Genomic DNA, 15,856 nt, shown 5'->3' on the forward strand with positions numbered 1-15,856 from the left:
CAGCTAATAGCTATAATTCTGCCTGTACTCTGACGTCAGTGAATAAGATGGAATATATTGTAGTCATTACAGTAAAGTAAACATGCTTTACTATTTATAATTAAAGAATAATATAGAAGCAGTCTTCATGTTAGCAATCTAACATAGTTAATGTGTTCACAGTAATTCTAAATTCTGAATCAATACAGTTTTTCAAGTACCTGACAAGACAGAATACAGTAAACTCTGAAATCAGTTATAAATCTGGAAAAAAAATCATACCAGAGGAAAATCCTGGACATGCTTTTTTGACAGAGTTTAATAAATATGCATTACAGTTTCAGCTAAATCAGATATACATTAAGAAGCACCATATAAATTCTTGAAACACTGGATTTTAATCATATTCTGTAGTAGTTGGAAAAAAAGTAGGAAAAAATTCAATATTTACTTTGCAGATAGTCTTGCACTTCAGTAGGTAGCTTAGTAAATCCACGTAAAAGTAGTTGGTCCCAAATCCAGGTAAATATGCTTTCAACTCCTCCCTTGAGGTCTCGCTTCGTGGCCCGGACTGGATGTTTGAGATTCCTGTCAGCAGTATAATGTTGAGGAGAAGTAGGTTTGTAGTGAAGCGCTCAAGTACAGTAATGTACTCTGTGGTTAAAACAGTTGAAGATGTGATAAGTGAAGTGTACCAGTACTGTACGAAAATCACAGGAGGTGGTGGACTCAACCACTATTTTAATGGGGATTTGGCTAGTTCTTAATTAAATCTAGTATACTTCATACGTGTCAATTATTTAGACAATTGATATCTGTTATTTCTTTTGCTAAATTACAACTTCAGATAGTTTTACAAATTTTAAATGTATCTTTTGGAAAAATGCAATTGCTGTAGGAATTTATATTCACACCAGGGGTTAACTAATTGATGATTCCATGCTGTGATCAGTACTTTCGGTCCACTTTAAAACCGGTTTAAAAGCACTCCCTCTGACATTGATACTGCAATATGAAAACAATTTTTATATCTTGTCATATCATCCTCTTTAGTAGAAGTGACTGATGGAGATCAAGCACCCTTATAATAAATATGGACTCTTGAATATGTTAAGTCAAAGTGGTTGTTCATACGTTTAAATCAAAGAGTACTGTAAGTCATCATGGAAAAAATATCAAAGTATATTAAAAATTAAAACTAAACTAAACAAAATCCTTAGACCACATGTTTTAATTCATAATTATATCATTTAATAAATGTCCATATGAGTATTGACATGGGGATGGAATTGGGAAGGGCACAATGGGAAAATAAGGGAAATTAATACCTTTAAGGTGATTTTAACCACCCAAGTAAATTTCTTTGATTAGTATGTATCCAGTGGGTGAAGAGGGCACCTTGTGGTACAGGCACCTTGGGGTACAAGCACCCCCTCCCTCGTATGCTACTATATCTAATTAAATAGTTGAATCCATTTTTACTAGTATTTTATTAATGTTTTTCAGTAAACTCTCAAAAAGAAGTGGTATATTCTTACTATGTGATTCAAATGTTTATATTGTATTATTGCAATAAAATGATCAGCATATTTTGTTTAGTTTAAACGTAAATAAAGTAATTGTTTTCAATGCCTGTCTTATGGTGACAAGAAGGAAAAACAAAGGAATGGCTCATTCTATCATTTTATTTTTCAAAATTTTACAACTTTTACAATGTTTGCTGAGGTACTAACAGAAAAAAATTGGCCTACATAGCAAACTATATAGTGATGTACTGTATTTACATTTCCTCTTCTGTGAGCGTCTCTTAATTAAAAGTGATGAGAATGCGAATTTAAAATGCAACTGAATCAACAAAATGAAAAACAGGTGCAAGTATAATTATGATTTCACACTTCCTTTGAAAACACAAGAATCCTTCTTCTTTTTCATTTGCATTAAATTACATTCAACCACTTGGACAAAAGTTCATATAATGAACTTGATAGGAAGTTACAGAACACTATTTTTTGTTTTGTTCCTTAATTCATAGGAACTCCAGTTTAGGGGGCATAAGTGATTTCAAGATGGGTAAGCCATTACAATGGAAGGGGAAATCACAGGATGGGCCAAGACGTCTCAGTCGATGCTTTATTTTTGAGGAATTAGTTGATTACTGAGGAGGCACATATCCCAAGGCCTTGGGCAGATGCAGGGGGAGGTGCAGACAGTGCGATCACACCCCCCTGAATTGTATTAAGAAAAACAATTGTATTGTATTGTTGATATGAATTACTGGTAAGATTTTTAAGGAGAGTGCAATTTGCTGGCACCTAGAGGTCCATATTCTCCAGATTTTGACACCTCAGCCCCACCATGGTGGTTTAGACACTCACGCACCCCCTACTGCCAAATCCTGCACTGCCCTAGCTGCCACATCTGTTAAACTTTTAGGGTACTAAAAGTATGAAACAACTCAGAAATTGATGAATTTATTGTGAGTATTTTTCAATCTTCAGATGTTCATCTTGAGCTATGAGCCCAAACTGACCATTACTTATAAATATATCAGTCAATAGAAATTCCACTGTTCTTTTAATATTATACACATATTACAAACATTTGTTAAAAGCAATAAATCATAACATTTCACATTTCTAAACATAAGATTGCTTATATACATTTCCTGGTGCAAATTGTAAGGCATTAAGAAAGCACTGATGGGAAATCACATCACATTTTCCATTCAATACAGATTTAATAAGAAAAATGTGTGAAAATTTGATCAAGAAACATATCTACAGTAGGCCTATATTACTACAGTAGGCCTATATCATTAAAATAACTACTTTATACCTAATGAAAGAGGAGTGATGCCCCCGGGTGGGTCTACATTAGCTTTATTATTTTAACTATCGTGTTTACAACTTTCTGTAGTTAAAAACTAGGTAGCTTTTTAGTTGATGAAATTACTATGTTTTAGAATACTTCAGTGAAAAGATTAATTTAAGAAAAACAAGTTTTATGAGTGGCATTAGGTAAGAAGAGTGGGACACCAATGTAACAAAATAATATTAAAATATAACAGCAACCTTTTTTTTTCATTGTCTTCTTACCTATTATTGAGAACATAGAGACCTCGTTCATTTGCCTATATAAATCCATCTATAATCATTATTATTAATGTGTCAGTCGTATGAGTTGAAACTTTTAGGTATTCCTATGTAGTACTTGTTCTATGTCAACCTACTACTAACCTTTTATACTCAGGTATGGAAGAACAGCAATATATCAGACGTTTTGTTTATACAGTTCTACCAGTAATTCATGATAATGGCCATAACATTCAACTGTATCTACCACAGCCAGCGAGAGTAATTCAATTTCAGCTCTCAATTTTCTCTAGCTTGCGAAACTGTTTGGTTAAATTTACTGTTGATTTTATCATTTCTACGCTCTTGTACCTCTTGTTGATCTGAATGGTTATTAATTTAATGGGACAGAAAAAGTGAAATACTTTGTTGTTCTTCCAAAGATGAATATAATGAGCACCATAAATCAGTAGGCCTATTTAGATTTAAATTCAGATCTACAGTACTTGAGATTTGGTAAAAATTTCCAAAAGTGATTTTGTGAGAGCAGGACTTTTTCTCACAACTAAAAACAACTCCAAACTCCATTCCCTTAAGGAGACTTGGTTTATAAAGCATCATTTATCCTGAAATTTGTGAGCAACTTACTGTTGGATGTGAATAAAACAAAAAATAAAAATTCTAAAAACATTTAAAAAAATATTAACAAATAATAAAAATAATTAATTGGTGGAAAATTACATCAATATTTTATCCCTAAAACCAGACATTCCTTTATTTATCAAAAGGTATATTTTTTTCTTATGCTAAAAAGAATGCAATAATAATAAAGCACAGCTTAAAAACAGTTGAAAATAATTCTCTGTTTAGCTATTCAATTGTTGTATAAATGACCTTACAGCCAAGTGCTGTGAAAACACTGTCTCTAATCACAACACAATACATCAATAGATTTCACGCTTTTCAATGTTTATCTACAGAATGAACGTAATTCAATTATTTTAGTCAACAAAATCCAACACCAAATTTGATTGAGATACATGTTAAGTCACATACTATGCAGGACATTATCCTCAAATTAATCCCCGCTTTAAGCAATTATAACTAGTACTTAAGCATTAATTAAGAATTTCATAGACTAATGAATTTACTTAATAATTATATTCATGGTTCATCTGACAATTGCTTACTCCATGGTGTTGGTAAAGAAATTATACGTGGTTAAGAACCAAGAAATATACCTGGGGTGGAATTATTAAAATGGTGTGAAATCTTGAATTAGAGCGGAAAGGAGCTAAAATACTTCAAATTAAATCTCTTAATGTCAATCATTTTCGCACTGACCCTAGAGAAATACACATAAATCTCTACTCAAAAAGAGGGCACTCACTAACCCTAATTAAGTTTTTTTAAAGAGAGGTAACAAGGAAGCAAATGCAGGTATTTTCAGTTAATATTTAAGACGTGGTGTTTTACAGCTTAAGGACCTGTGCTCACACAACAATTTGGGAGCCCATGGTTTGAAAGAGAGCCTGCATGGTCCTGAAAAAATTAATTGTGATTTTAATACCTAAGGGTCCTTTAAAGTCCGGGCTCCATGGTTTTACTAAGAGCTCACAAGTGTGAGGATACTAGTTTGCCTTACGATTCCAATTCACCGAAAGTGAGTGCATGGAACTTTTGATTGTGACATCACAGCTAGGCTACTGTGTTGCTATGACGAAATTGCCATTTTTTCCTAGCCCTATGCATCCCTTAAAACCTTGGGAGACTGGTCTTTCAGCGAGAATAAATTATTTTTTTAAGATTACTTTTAAATTTGTATTTATTATACTCCCACAATTTGGGCCATTTTAGGTTAATATATAGTTACCAACCAAGATGTGTTTTTGAAAGCCACCCATAGATTTTATCGTATTACACTCTTTGTGTTTTTTTTTTTTTTAGTTTTGAGGATCTTTGTGTGAACTAACCATATTATGTCTACTCAAAATCTCAATGAACCTTAGCGATTGCTGAAGCATGGCAAAACGGACACTGCATTTTGATGCAATAGTATTTTTGAAGGGTTAATGATGATTGGAAACAAGGGTTTGCCTTTTGGCAATTTACTATCAAAATAAGCTACTAGATTTTATCAAAGGTTGTATTGATAGCCCAACAAAAATAGAGACTGTCTCTGTTTGAGAAATAACTTCCGTTGAATTCATCAGTCAAGGTTTGTAGATTCATTATACAACTGATATAATTATACAGTAAATTTTAAATTTCAATACACTCACCCACAGATATGTGTGACTCAGTGACAAAAAACTAATTTGTAAGCTTTCACATACTGTAGTTAAAAATAAATTTGATTTTGATAAAATACAAATAACGGAACACAAGAATGAATAAAAAAAAGTTGCTAAGAGTAGACAAACTTTGTAGATTGCTTTTCAAGATACTATACTCATAATTGAAGCTAATTTTCATGTGGAAAAGTACAAATTCCACACCTTATAAGTTCAAGAACACATTTCTTAAGTAGAGTCAAGGCCAGTAGTAATTCAAATTCAATGATCAACTTAATTGTATATTTTACGAGCGTTTTTAAGGCTAGTTATAGCAGAAACGGAAGGTAACGATTTTTAAGAGATGTAATATCAGCTTCAAGCTAATATTCCAGGAAGTATATAATAAATGAAATATAATAAATAATGACTTAAATAGGTTTATATTTAACGTCATAATTTTAGACTAGGGTATACATTCTAGCACTAAAATGATTCCTTATCAAGTAGTGCATCATTAAAATGTCTCTTAATTGTATACAATATCATTAATATTTAAAGTTGAAGGTATAGTACGCATTCCAATTTGATGAAATTATTATGATTAAACAATTCATAATATTAATTTACTAAAAAATGGTAAATATTTAATATAATATTTATTATTGTTCTATGATATAATTATGTTTTTTATTGTTGCCTACTGTAATATGGTTTTTACTATCATTTATGATCTGAATGTCTTATTGTAGTGGTGCTGCAGATTATGTAGTGGGCCTTTCAATCCAATGATTCTTAGTACAAGTCCAGTAAATGTCCAACTTCCTTTTGTGAATAACTTCCATGTGACTAAAATATGCCTCATAATATGACAATATAAAATAAAGCATACATGAGCTTGTGGGAAAACAGTTGATCCTAAATAGGTAACGCAATATAAATAAAAAATATATTAAATTAAGTGAACTATTTAATTTAAAATTATTTAAAAATAAAAACTAAATTTTTATTTAGCTTTCATACAAATGGGTATTTGGGTTTATGGCGCTATTTCCCTATCTATTCATTGTTTATGAATAGCCCTTGCATTAATGGTATGTTTCTGACAATACCCTTTTCTCATATCGCTGAGATTCTAAGCATGATGTCGTCGTGACTATCTATACACAATAACCTAGTTTACTAACCTCTGTCTAACGAAAGGCCTCCAATACTCTAAGTTGATGAATACAATGGTAATAGCAAGGGGAACAGACAAGTGTAGAATCTCAATGCAAATATGTTGTAGTTGCTCGCTAAACATTAGTGCATTCATGGGGTGTCATGGAACAAAGACCGCCAATCAGATCTTGTTTCTCACAATAGAGAATGTCAACAAAACATGATCTAAAGTACAACAGCAATGTTGGCTATGCTAGCAACAAACATATTTGTCTAGTGAAATGTAAAACTATATTGTTAAATTAAATATATACCATATAACACTAAATAATATAACTCTGCAAAAGCATGATTATAGTACAGAAAGATTGAATTTGAATGTGTTTCCTTCAATTCTTATTTAAAGAAAAGGTTCCTCTTACAGTAATTGATACCACCAGTACATAAATAACATTGTCTAAAATGTACAAGAATAGGCAATCTTATATTAATTATATTTAAATGTCGATCATGTGTTTGAACATGTTTCAAAAGCAATGTCCATATTTTCAGACTTTGTAACTTGTAAGCAGGTATTTAATAATTCATTGTACATTTAACATTTTATTACCTATTCGCAATATGGACCATCTTCTAATTAAATTGTGGCTCTATTACATGTTTAGTAATACTTCTATTCACAAGCCTCATAAATATCATGCAAGCATATGGCACTTTGATGTATGTAGACATAATTCATATATCATATCAAAGTCATTGTCAATGCTATGAGCAATTGAATTTAGTATCATGTTAATTCCCCATAGACATAGTCAATTGTAAGGCGAGGAAAGAATACTTACTGGTATATGACTTTTATACATTTAACAATAATACAGCAAATTATAATTAAAATACTATGAAAATCAATAGAGTTTGAAGATATGTTATTTATGTTAAAAATTATATATTAATTTAATCAAATATAGTTATGTCTATTTTAATATTATTATTTTGTGCAATTGTCTGTAACTACAATTTCCACAATAAATGTTATCATTTTTATTAAATAATATTAAAACACAAGCGTAAAAAAATCTTAGATACTAGTATTAAAATAAAATATTGTAAAATTTTGATCCACTTTCACTAAACTTAATATTTCTATAATATAAAAATTATTAAAATAGCACTCAAAACAATCCAGATTATTATGCAGATATAATCAGTTACCAACATTTCAGATTCAAAATTATAACATTTTAGAATCAAAAGAATGATGGAATTCAATTAGTTCAACATTGAAATTATAACACAAGCACCTCTTTACAGTAACAATTTTATCTTTCATTAGAGATAGCACAGGTCAATGTTCAAAAAACACAACACCTGATATGGTAGTATGCGTAGCGTAGATGAGTGATTAAAATATATACTATTTCTGTATATTTATATCATTATTATTATACACTATTTCAGAAATTTAGATGAGAAAATATTGTCACCTAAAAAAGTGCAATGTGTGTACGAAAGTTTATTGTCATCACTAACTAGACTAGTACCGTTTGGCCTACCGGTATGGCTAATTATCTGTACATAAAAAGGAATCTGAAATAACATACCACATTAATTCACTGTTCGGAGATCAAAATGAGGTTAATATACTGAAGCAGAGAATTAACGGAGCAGACGGCTTCAGACCATACCAAGGGCAGGAATAACCTGTAAATGACCAGTTTTGCTCACGTTCAGTACTGTATGTACATCACGTCTCAACTGCTCTCTTTTCATTGGTCTGGCACACAACAGTGCAATTATATTTACTCTGGTGATATTCTTCACAAGTAGCATGCATTGATATAATAATACTAGGTGTTGTGTTTAAGGCTTAGAGATTAATGGCCTGGGGGCAATAACAGATCCTACAACGTCACTTCATGTCAATACAGGTTATAGCACTTTAAAGGATTTACTGTATACCAAAACCACAATGGTGTTAGGTTTATAAATACATACCTTTATTTAGCAATTGTTTCCTACAGTATTATAATTCAGACTGCAAAAAATAATTATTAAAATTAATAAAATGTGTACAGAATTTTTTCAGATATAAGAAAAACCATGGTGTTTAGGATCCTTAGGATTCTACCACAAGACACTAGGATTGGAAGGTAAGTACCAAGCTATTGTACCGCCTCATCTTCACAAACACAGTCAGTTAAATTCAACTTTTTCTAATATACAGTAAGATGCTGAATTGATATAGGCACCCCCAACTTCCCAAAATTAAATAATAGACATGTTTGTATCTTATAGCCAGGCCTAAAAATAACCTAGTAAATGCAAAATACTTGGATACTAAGTGGCTCTATTACCATTCACGCTTCACATATAAAGCCTTTTTCTAGTACATTACCCGCTACACTAAATTCCAGTCAACTTCAACACAGAACTTCAATTGAGCATGAATTTAACAGCTATTTGTAAGTAAATACTCTGGGACTTTGATATGCCGCTTTCCATCAATTTTAAGTTTAACAAGTGGTGAGATGTTAAGTCATTAAATTTACTGTGCCAACTTCTAAACCCAAATCTATTTCAATTTACTAATACAAATTACACTAGAGAACTGTCTTATTCAACTCCTTTACAAAAGTTTTTGAATAATGGTGATGTCTAATAAGAAATCAACCAATAATCATCTTATATTCAGAAATTTAAATAAATTGTTTATTTAAGTAAAAAATAAGCACTTTTAAGCATTCTTAAATTCCAGTCAACTTCAACACAGAACTTTAATTGAGCATGAATTAAAACAGCTATTTGTAAGTAAATACTCTGGGACTTTGATATGCTGCTTTCCATCAATTTTAGGTTTAACAAGTGGTGAGATGTTGAGTCATTAAATCTACTGTGCCAACTTCTAAAGCCAAATCTATTTCAATTTACTAATACTGTACATATTACACTAGAGAACTGTCTTATTCAACTACTTTACAAAAGTTTTTGAATAATGGTTCACTGTCTAATAAGAAATCAACCAATAATCATCTTATATTTCAGAAATTTAAATCAACTGTTTAAGTAACAAATAAGCACTTTTAAGCATTCTTAAAAGAAAATAAATATAAATACCATAATTATTGTTATATTTCGGTATTAAAAAAAGTAACTTGTAAATAGATAATAATAATAACAGTGAACAAGATGTAATAACTGTATCAAGACTAGCCCTTCAACGAAAAGTTACTTTATTCAGTCGTATGAAAAAAAGTGTCTTTAGTAGGATTCACAAATGCAACCTCTCGCTATCAAGGCTGTCTCTTATACACATCTAGATGTGTATAAGAGACAGGTTACCAACATTTCAGATTCATTTACTATAATTATGGTTGGCTTCTTTCCCAATGGGAGAATCTAGGGTTCCCTAACAGGGGGTCTGTGGATATCCGCCGGCATTTTCCATTGGCATAAAACTCATATTCTTTTTTAGAAATATACTTACTTCACCTTTGAATTTTGAGACTTATGACAGTTCACTTGAGTTCATTACCCAAAATTCCCTGACCTTTGAATTCTTGGATTAGGCCAACTAAATCCAGACTTAAATCCCAAGCTTAAAGCCTAAAATAAGTTCAACAGGGTTTTAATCTTACAGTATATAACACCCTCGATGGAACGTAACATACCTAACATTCCAATAAGTTTTCAATAACATGAATATGTCCCTTTTTTAGAGGAATTAATGTACAGTATAACAATTTGAAATCTGCTTCAAACAAGTTTGACTGTTTCCAACATCCTCTGAGTTTATTATTCTAGGGTATAATTTTACTCTTTTGTCGAGATCAAACAAAAGCTGCGGTACATGTTAGGATAGTTTGAATGAACCAAAACCCAAAAGTTATTCTAATCTTCATTTAATGACATCCTATTGCCTTCAGGTCAGGAAAAGTATATTATATCTAGAATAACAGGATTTTCAACAAATAAAAATAATAATTCTTTGATAAATTCTGAGCAACTGTAAGATTAAAAAATACATTGAGGCATTCAATGATGCCTTGTGCAGGGATTAATATTTCTTTTAAGATATCTATATGACAGGTTGATTTCTTATTAAATATTCCTATGACTATATTAAAAAGTATTGTGAGGCCACAAAATTCTGAGTGATTTAAAAATAGACTCCAATAAAAAAAAATTGAAAACCAGGGAACTAAGGGTATGTTCACACACACGGTGTAAGGCTGGCGTAAGCCTGGCATAGCGTACGCCTTTGCGTGTAAACTAGGCAGTGGCATCACTTACACCACTCACAACGCCACCTCCGTGAGTGGTGCTTGAATGATTGGGCCTCAAGAGATTGACCAATCACGATTGCAATAGATTAGTTAGTTTGATCTCTTTCCTGTGCTCTCTATAAATGAAATGGTAAAGGGGTTCTTTTTCGATTGCATTTTACTTAGTTTGCAATGTATCTGATTTGTTGATTGTGTTTTGTAAGATATTTTAACCTATTTAGACTGTATTAAAACCTGCAATAACAATTGTTCCACAATGCTAGCTGAAAAATCTGAAGTAAAATTGTTCATTTAAAATACAATAATCATATAAGTTCACTTCAAATAATTCTCAGATTTCAAAGTTTTAATGATGCATTGTAAATATTTTACTACAGTTAAGAACCCGTATATTATTTAAAAGTGAAAACTATTCCCCCATAGGCATATATTACTACTAGTTTAACACCAGCGTTAATATTGCGAATGCCGTTTGTGTGAACACTTTGGAATTTCAATCCGTGGATTAGGTTAACGCCGGCATAAGCTACGCCAGTCTTACACTGTGTGTGTGTGTGTGTATGTACATAGCCTTAAACAATGTAGTATATAATCTAAAGCCTTGTTCGCACTGGATTTAAAAAATGGTAAATTTAACCAGGGTAACTTTAACCAAAGTCATGGGTACATTTCACCACCATTGTTCGCACTTGGATTATTCACGCGGTTAATATTACCATAGTTTTAACAAGATTTAACCTTGTGTATAAAAAATATTATTGAGGGCGCTAGTTTGTGACTTCCGGTTTTGTTCGAGCAGTGTCAACATGGAAGAAGTTTTAACCGTGTTGCACATTCGGATTGGACTTCTTGACCAGCGTGGTTAGTTTAACCGAGACCGTGGTAAGTTTTACTGGGCAGGCTGTGGTCGGTAAAATTAACCATTCGGCTTGGTTAATTTAACCCTGAGGGAATTGTAACCGACGTTCGGATTGGATTTTATTTGGTCAATTTAGCCAGTGACTCGGTTAATTTGACCAAATTAAGTCCAGTGCGATAGGGGCTTAATTAGCTTAATCAATTGAGTAATAGCAACTCTACAGTAGGCCTGCATATCCTCCTGTTAGTTAAATATGGTAAAGTGGTATCTATAATGTATAAAATTTCTTTGGTCTTTCGATGAAAAGATTTGGCAAAGAAGTCTAATCAAGAAAATACATTTGAGGTGGTAGAATTACTTGAGATATCAAGAGCACTTTAAGGTTTTCTGTAATTGGTCTAATCCATTTTGGGTTAGGAAAAAATCTGCTACTAATCTGAAGGATTATAAAGAGCAAAAATAACAAAGTCATTCTAAATTCTATTTGTCTTCCAGTTACAGAAGCTTAACAATAGTCAGTTAAGTGGGGTAATCTAATCAAATTAAACAGGATGATGATACATCAAGCTCAAATTAGAATGAGATACAAATTACAGTACAAATTGTATCATTGTTGTATGCTTAAAAATAATGATGATTAGCAATGACAGATGATGATAATTAGCAGCTCATCAGTAGACTAGCCCTAATTCACTACAAGTATGTAATAAATAAACCAACTTTGTATTTCATCTTAGAATTGCTTACTAGTACTTCTAAGCACTGAGTCTGAAGCTTTGGTTTGATATTTTTATCAAGATCTTATTTCATAGAGAAACCATTGGCAGAGACTGCAGCATGCACACCCCCCCCCCCCCCCATGGTAGCAAATTATTTCCACTAAAAGGGTTAAAATGATTAAAGTGATTAGTTCTGCATTGTGGGACTTAGTTCCGTATTCAAATTTTTTGTGCTCCCAGGCCGAAACCAGCCTGAAACTTAACTTGCATTAAAATAATTTTTTTTATCAAAATAATGCACTTTATCCTCTCCTTAACATATGAAACACATAAATTAGGCATGACTGGTTCCATGACAGAAAACACAGAGATAATAAACCTATAGAAATAGATGTTTTTGATCTATTCACTACTCAAAATCATGAATGTACATAAACAGAAGTCTGAAACATTGTCTCATAAATCAAAGACAGTATTGATTGGAAAGCAATTAAAACATATGCCAAATTCAACCAACTGGCAGGTCAGTCTATCTTCATTAAAAAAACAAAAACAAAAATCTTGATATAAATGTGTTATTTACTTTTTTTTAGATAATACATCGCAGATCATCAAGCAAACGGCTGTTAAAATGAAAAAAAAAACCTATTTATTTGAGGTTGTGCAAGCAAACATGGTCAGCTCCCTACACTTAAATAATGTTTTTATCAACTGTAATTCAAATTGCATAAATATTCAGTTTTGGCCCTGTACTTTCAGCTTGCTTATTGACATAAAAACACCGTTGGAATTACCAGATGTTCTAATAGATTTATAGAATGTATGAATTATGCATATATATTAAATTATTATAATTACTATAATATATGCATGAAACAGGTTAGTAAGAAACAAACTACAAAAAAGTTATACAAGCCATTGTGATTTTTCAGAGTTTGTTACATCAGGGAACAGTTAACTTACAGTAATTTAACTGTTCCCTGGTTACATACTATGTCAAACTTAACGGTGAAGCCCATGGTTACATGAAATTAAATCATCAAATGGCAGTATACTATCACATACAAACCTAAAAATGTTTCCTTGGTTTGTTCATAAAAAAAGTAATTCTTTATCTCCAATAACCAGAGGTACTATTCACAATATCTATAACTATCCAAAGCATTTGCGTATATCACGATTGAGAAAATGCATCACTTCATTGACAATCATTTCTTTTTACCAAGTCCAGATTGTTGTCTTAGGATGGTTAAGCTGCCTTTTTTAATTAAACGTTTGTTGTGCTTGCTGTTGTAAACGGTTTATAAGCTAAAGAATGCAACAGAAGAAAGGTAGCTGTCTATAATTCCCTGGCATAAAACCCTACTTGGGTAGCTGGCATAAATCAATGAAGAACCAAGGGCAGAAGGATCCAACATCATGGGGTTCTTAGCAATGCAGTGTTAATCTGCTTATTCATTATTCAAAAGGTATCAAAATAATTCCACCAAGGACCTTAACATCAAATACCATTAATCTTATTTTACACTCCAAACATTTTATTTTCATCACCTAATATTGAAAAGAATAATTAAATTTTGTTAAAAGTACTGTCCAAACTATGGATAACATAAAGGAATAACAATATTATGTTAAGAACATAAAGAACATTATAATGTTACAGTTTGGTGTCGAAAACATTATTTTGTAGAAACATAAATACGTACTTAGAACCTAATTTCATGCCATAATATTTGAACATTCCTGTAATGTGTCAACATTATTTTGTGACATACTTAGCCACAACGTTCGCAAATAAGAATGTTTTGTGTTCACTGGGTATGCAGGGGTGGATTTAGGGAGGCCGGACCGACCCTGGTCCCCCTCCTTTTGGAAAGTAAAAAAAAAAGAAAAAGAAATTATTGATTGCCGAAACACCTCAGAGGATATTTTTGGACATCTAGAAAACAAAGATTTTGCAGGGGTCCCCTACGGTTGTGTTGTCTCGATCCACCCTTTCCGCACCCCCCTTTCGGACATCACTGGATCCGCCCCTGGTATGTTCCTAAGGCCTGAAGCCACATACTATTACATTGGAACAATAATTGGAACATAGTCCCTGAGGAATATTCCTAGAGTACTAGTGTTACGTCACGATACCATGTGATACTACTCCGTTGTTATCGGCGACACAAAATGCATTTAACCGACGCCATTTTCTCCACTGACAAACCATTGACCCCAATTTCTAACATAATTATTAGGATTAAGAAGTTGTATCTTAATTTTTCTTTGTAAATGTTAACTGATGATTAGATGTGTGTTCGATTATAATGCAAGCTTTTTGTGTTTTTAGTACATTTTGATGGTAAATTATTAGGTCTTAAAATGCCTATTCCAGAAAGCCTATTCTAAAGCATATAAAGTCATTCAGGTGTAATGAACGGTAACCAATGTCCAGAGGGTGCCACCTTGCGTTGTGACGACACAACTGTGGTACTCTATATAATGCCCCTCTATATAATGCCCATCTTTATTTGGCTTAAACTTGTGTAGATAGGGATAAAAAATATGCATGCATATGAGTACATGTGGCCAGAATGAGAATCAAACCATGAACCTCGCCAATGAAAACGACAATGATTCGAAACTGTTGTATTTCAGCGCATTCCCTTACAGACATAAATAAATTAGGTTTAGCAGGTGAGCTTATAACATATCTATGCATACTTGTTGGAATGACTTCATGGTTCACTGAGGAAGCACCTCTAAGGACGACCAATGCATACTTCGGTTCAACCATGAGGTATATACCTGCTTGCATACCAACCACCTCCAGTACTGTACCTACATAACTTTGTACTTCCTTTCCACCTGCTGGTACCTATGCTATTATGAATGGTAGCAAATCCTCATCACCTGAGTACATGCAATCAAAATCTTTGTTAACGCGATCAATAGAAAAAAGACAAGGACGTAGCAAACAGTCGACGACACTGAATAAACAGCACACGACACAATGCAAATGAAAATATTAGACACTCGAAAAATTGTCCCAGGTAAGTGTAGGGTGGAGGTTCTTTTGAAGCAGGTGAAAAATCAATGGTCCTACAATAATAGTCCCCCTTCTTTTTTGTCTCAACAGGAAGTTATATTTTTATGCAGTAAGACAACAATAACAACTTAGTCAAAAAGTAACCAAAAATTATGTAGGCCTATTGTATGGAAATATTCAATTTTAGGCTGTTTAGTTATTCATACCACAATTTTAATGAACAGCTTATCAAAACACTGTGTGGAGTGTTCTTAGTTTATGGTTTAATTATTATACCACGGTGTACGGTAAGAATGGCCCCAGAAAAAATGGCCCCGGAAAAAATGGCCCCGGAAAAAATGGCCCTGGAAAAAATGGCCCCGGTAAAAATGGCCCCATATGACAGGTAGGTAAAAATGGCCCCAATAGTCAAATTATGAATTAAAACTGATTTTCTTGAGTCATTATATGCATTTTTTTTATCTTAACTAATTTAGT

General features: G+C 32.4%; 1 protein-coding gene across 7 annotated transcripts in view; it reads right to left on the reverse strand.

Annotated features, from left to right (window-relative positions):
* The window catches only part of LOC117101751 (ly6/PLAUR domain-containing protein 6-like), a 46,330-nt gene that overhangs the window by 20,690 nt on the left and 9,784 nt on the right, over positions 1-15,856 (reverse strand). For 4 of the 7 annotated variants that reach the window (XM_033241804.1, XM_033241814.1, XM_033241795.1 and 1 more), the window contains one exon: positions 431-633. The gene's annotated coding sequence lies outside the window, so the exon portion shown is untranslated. Of the gene's footprint in view, positions 1-430; positions 634-8,085; positions 8,237-13,414; positions 13,653-15,856 lie in introns of those variants that run through there. The other 3 variants (XM_033241828.1, XM_033241819.1, XM_033241852.1) reach the window with 3 other exon arrangements.

Source organism: Anneissia japonica, unplaced genomic scaffold (assembly GCF_011630105.1).
Source record: "Anneissia japonica isolate Jap-2015-1 unplaced genomic scaffold, ASM1163010v1 scaffold1005_len2656397_cov198, whole genome shotgun sequence".
Lineage (NCBI taxonomy): Eukaryota > Metazoa > Echinodermata > Crinoidea > Comatulida > Comatulidae > Anneissia > Anneissia japonica.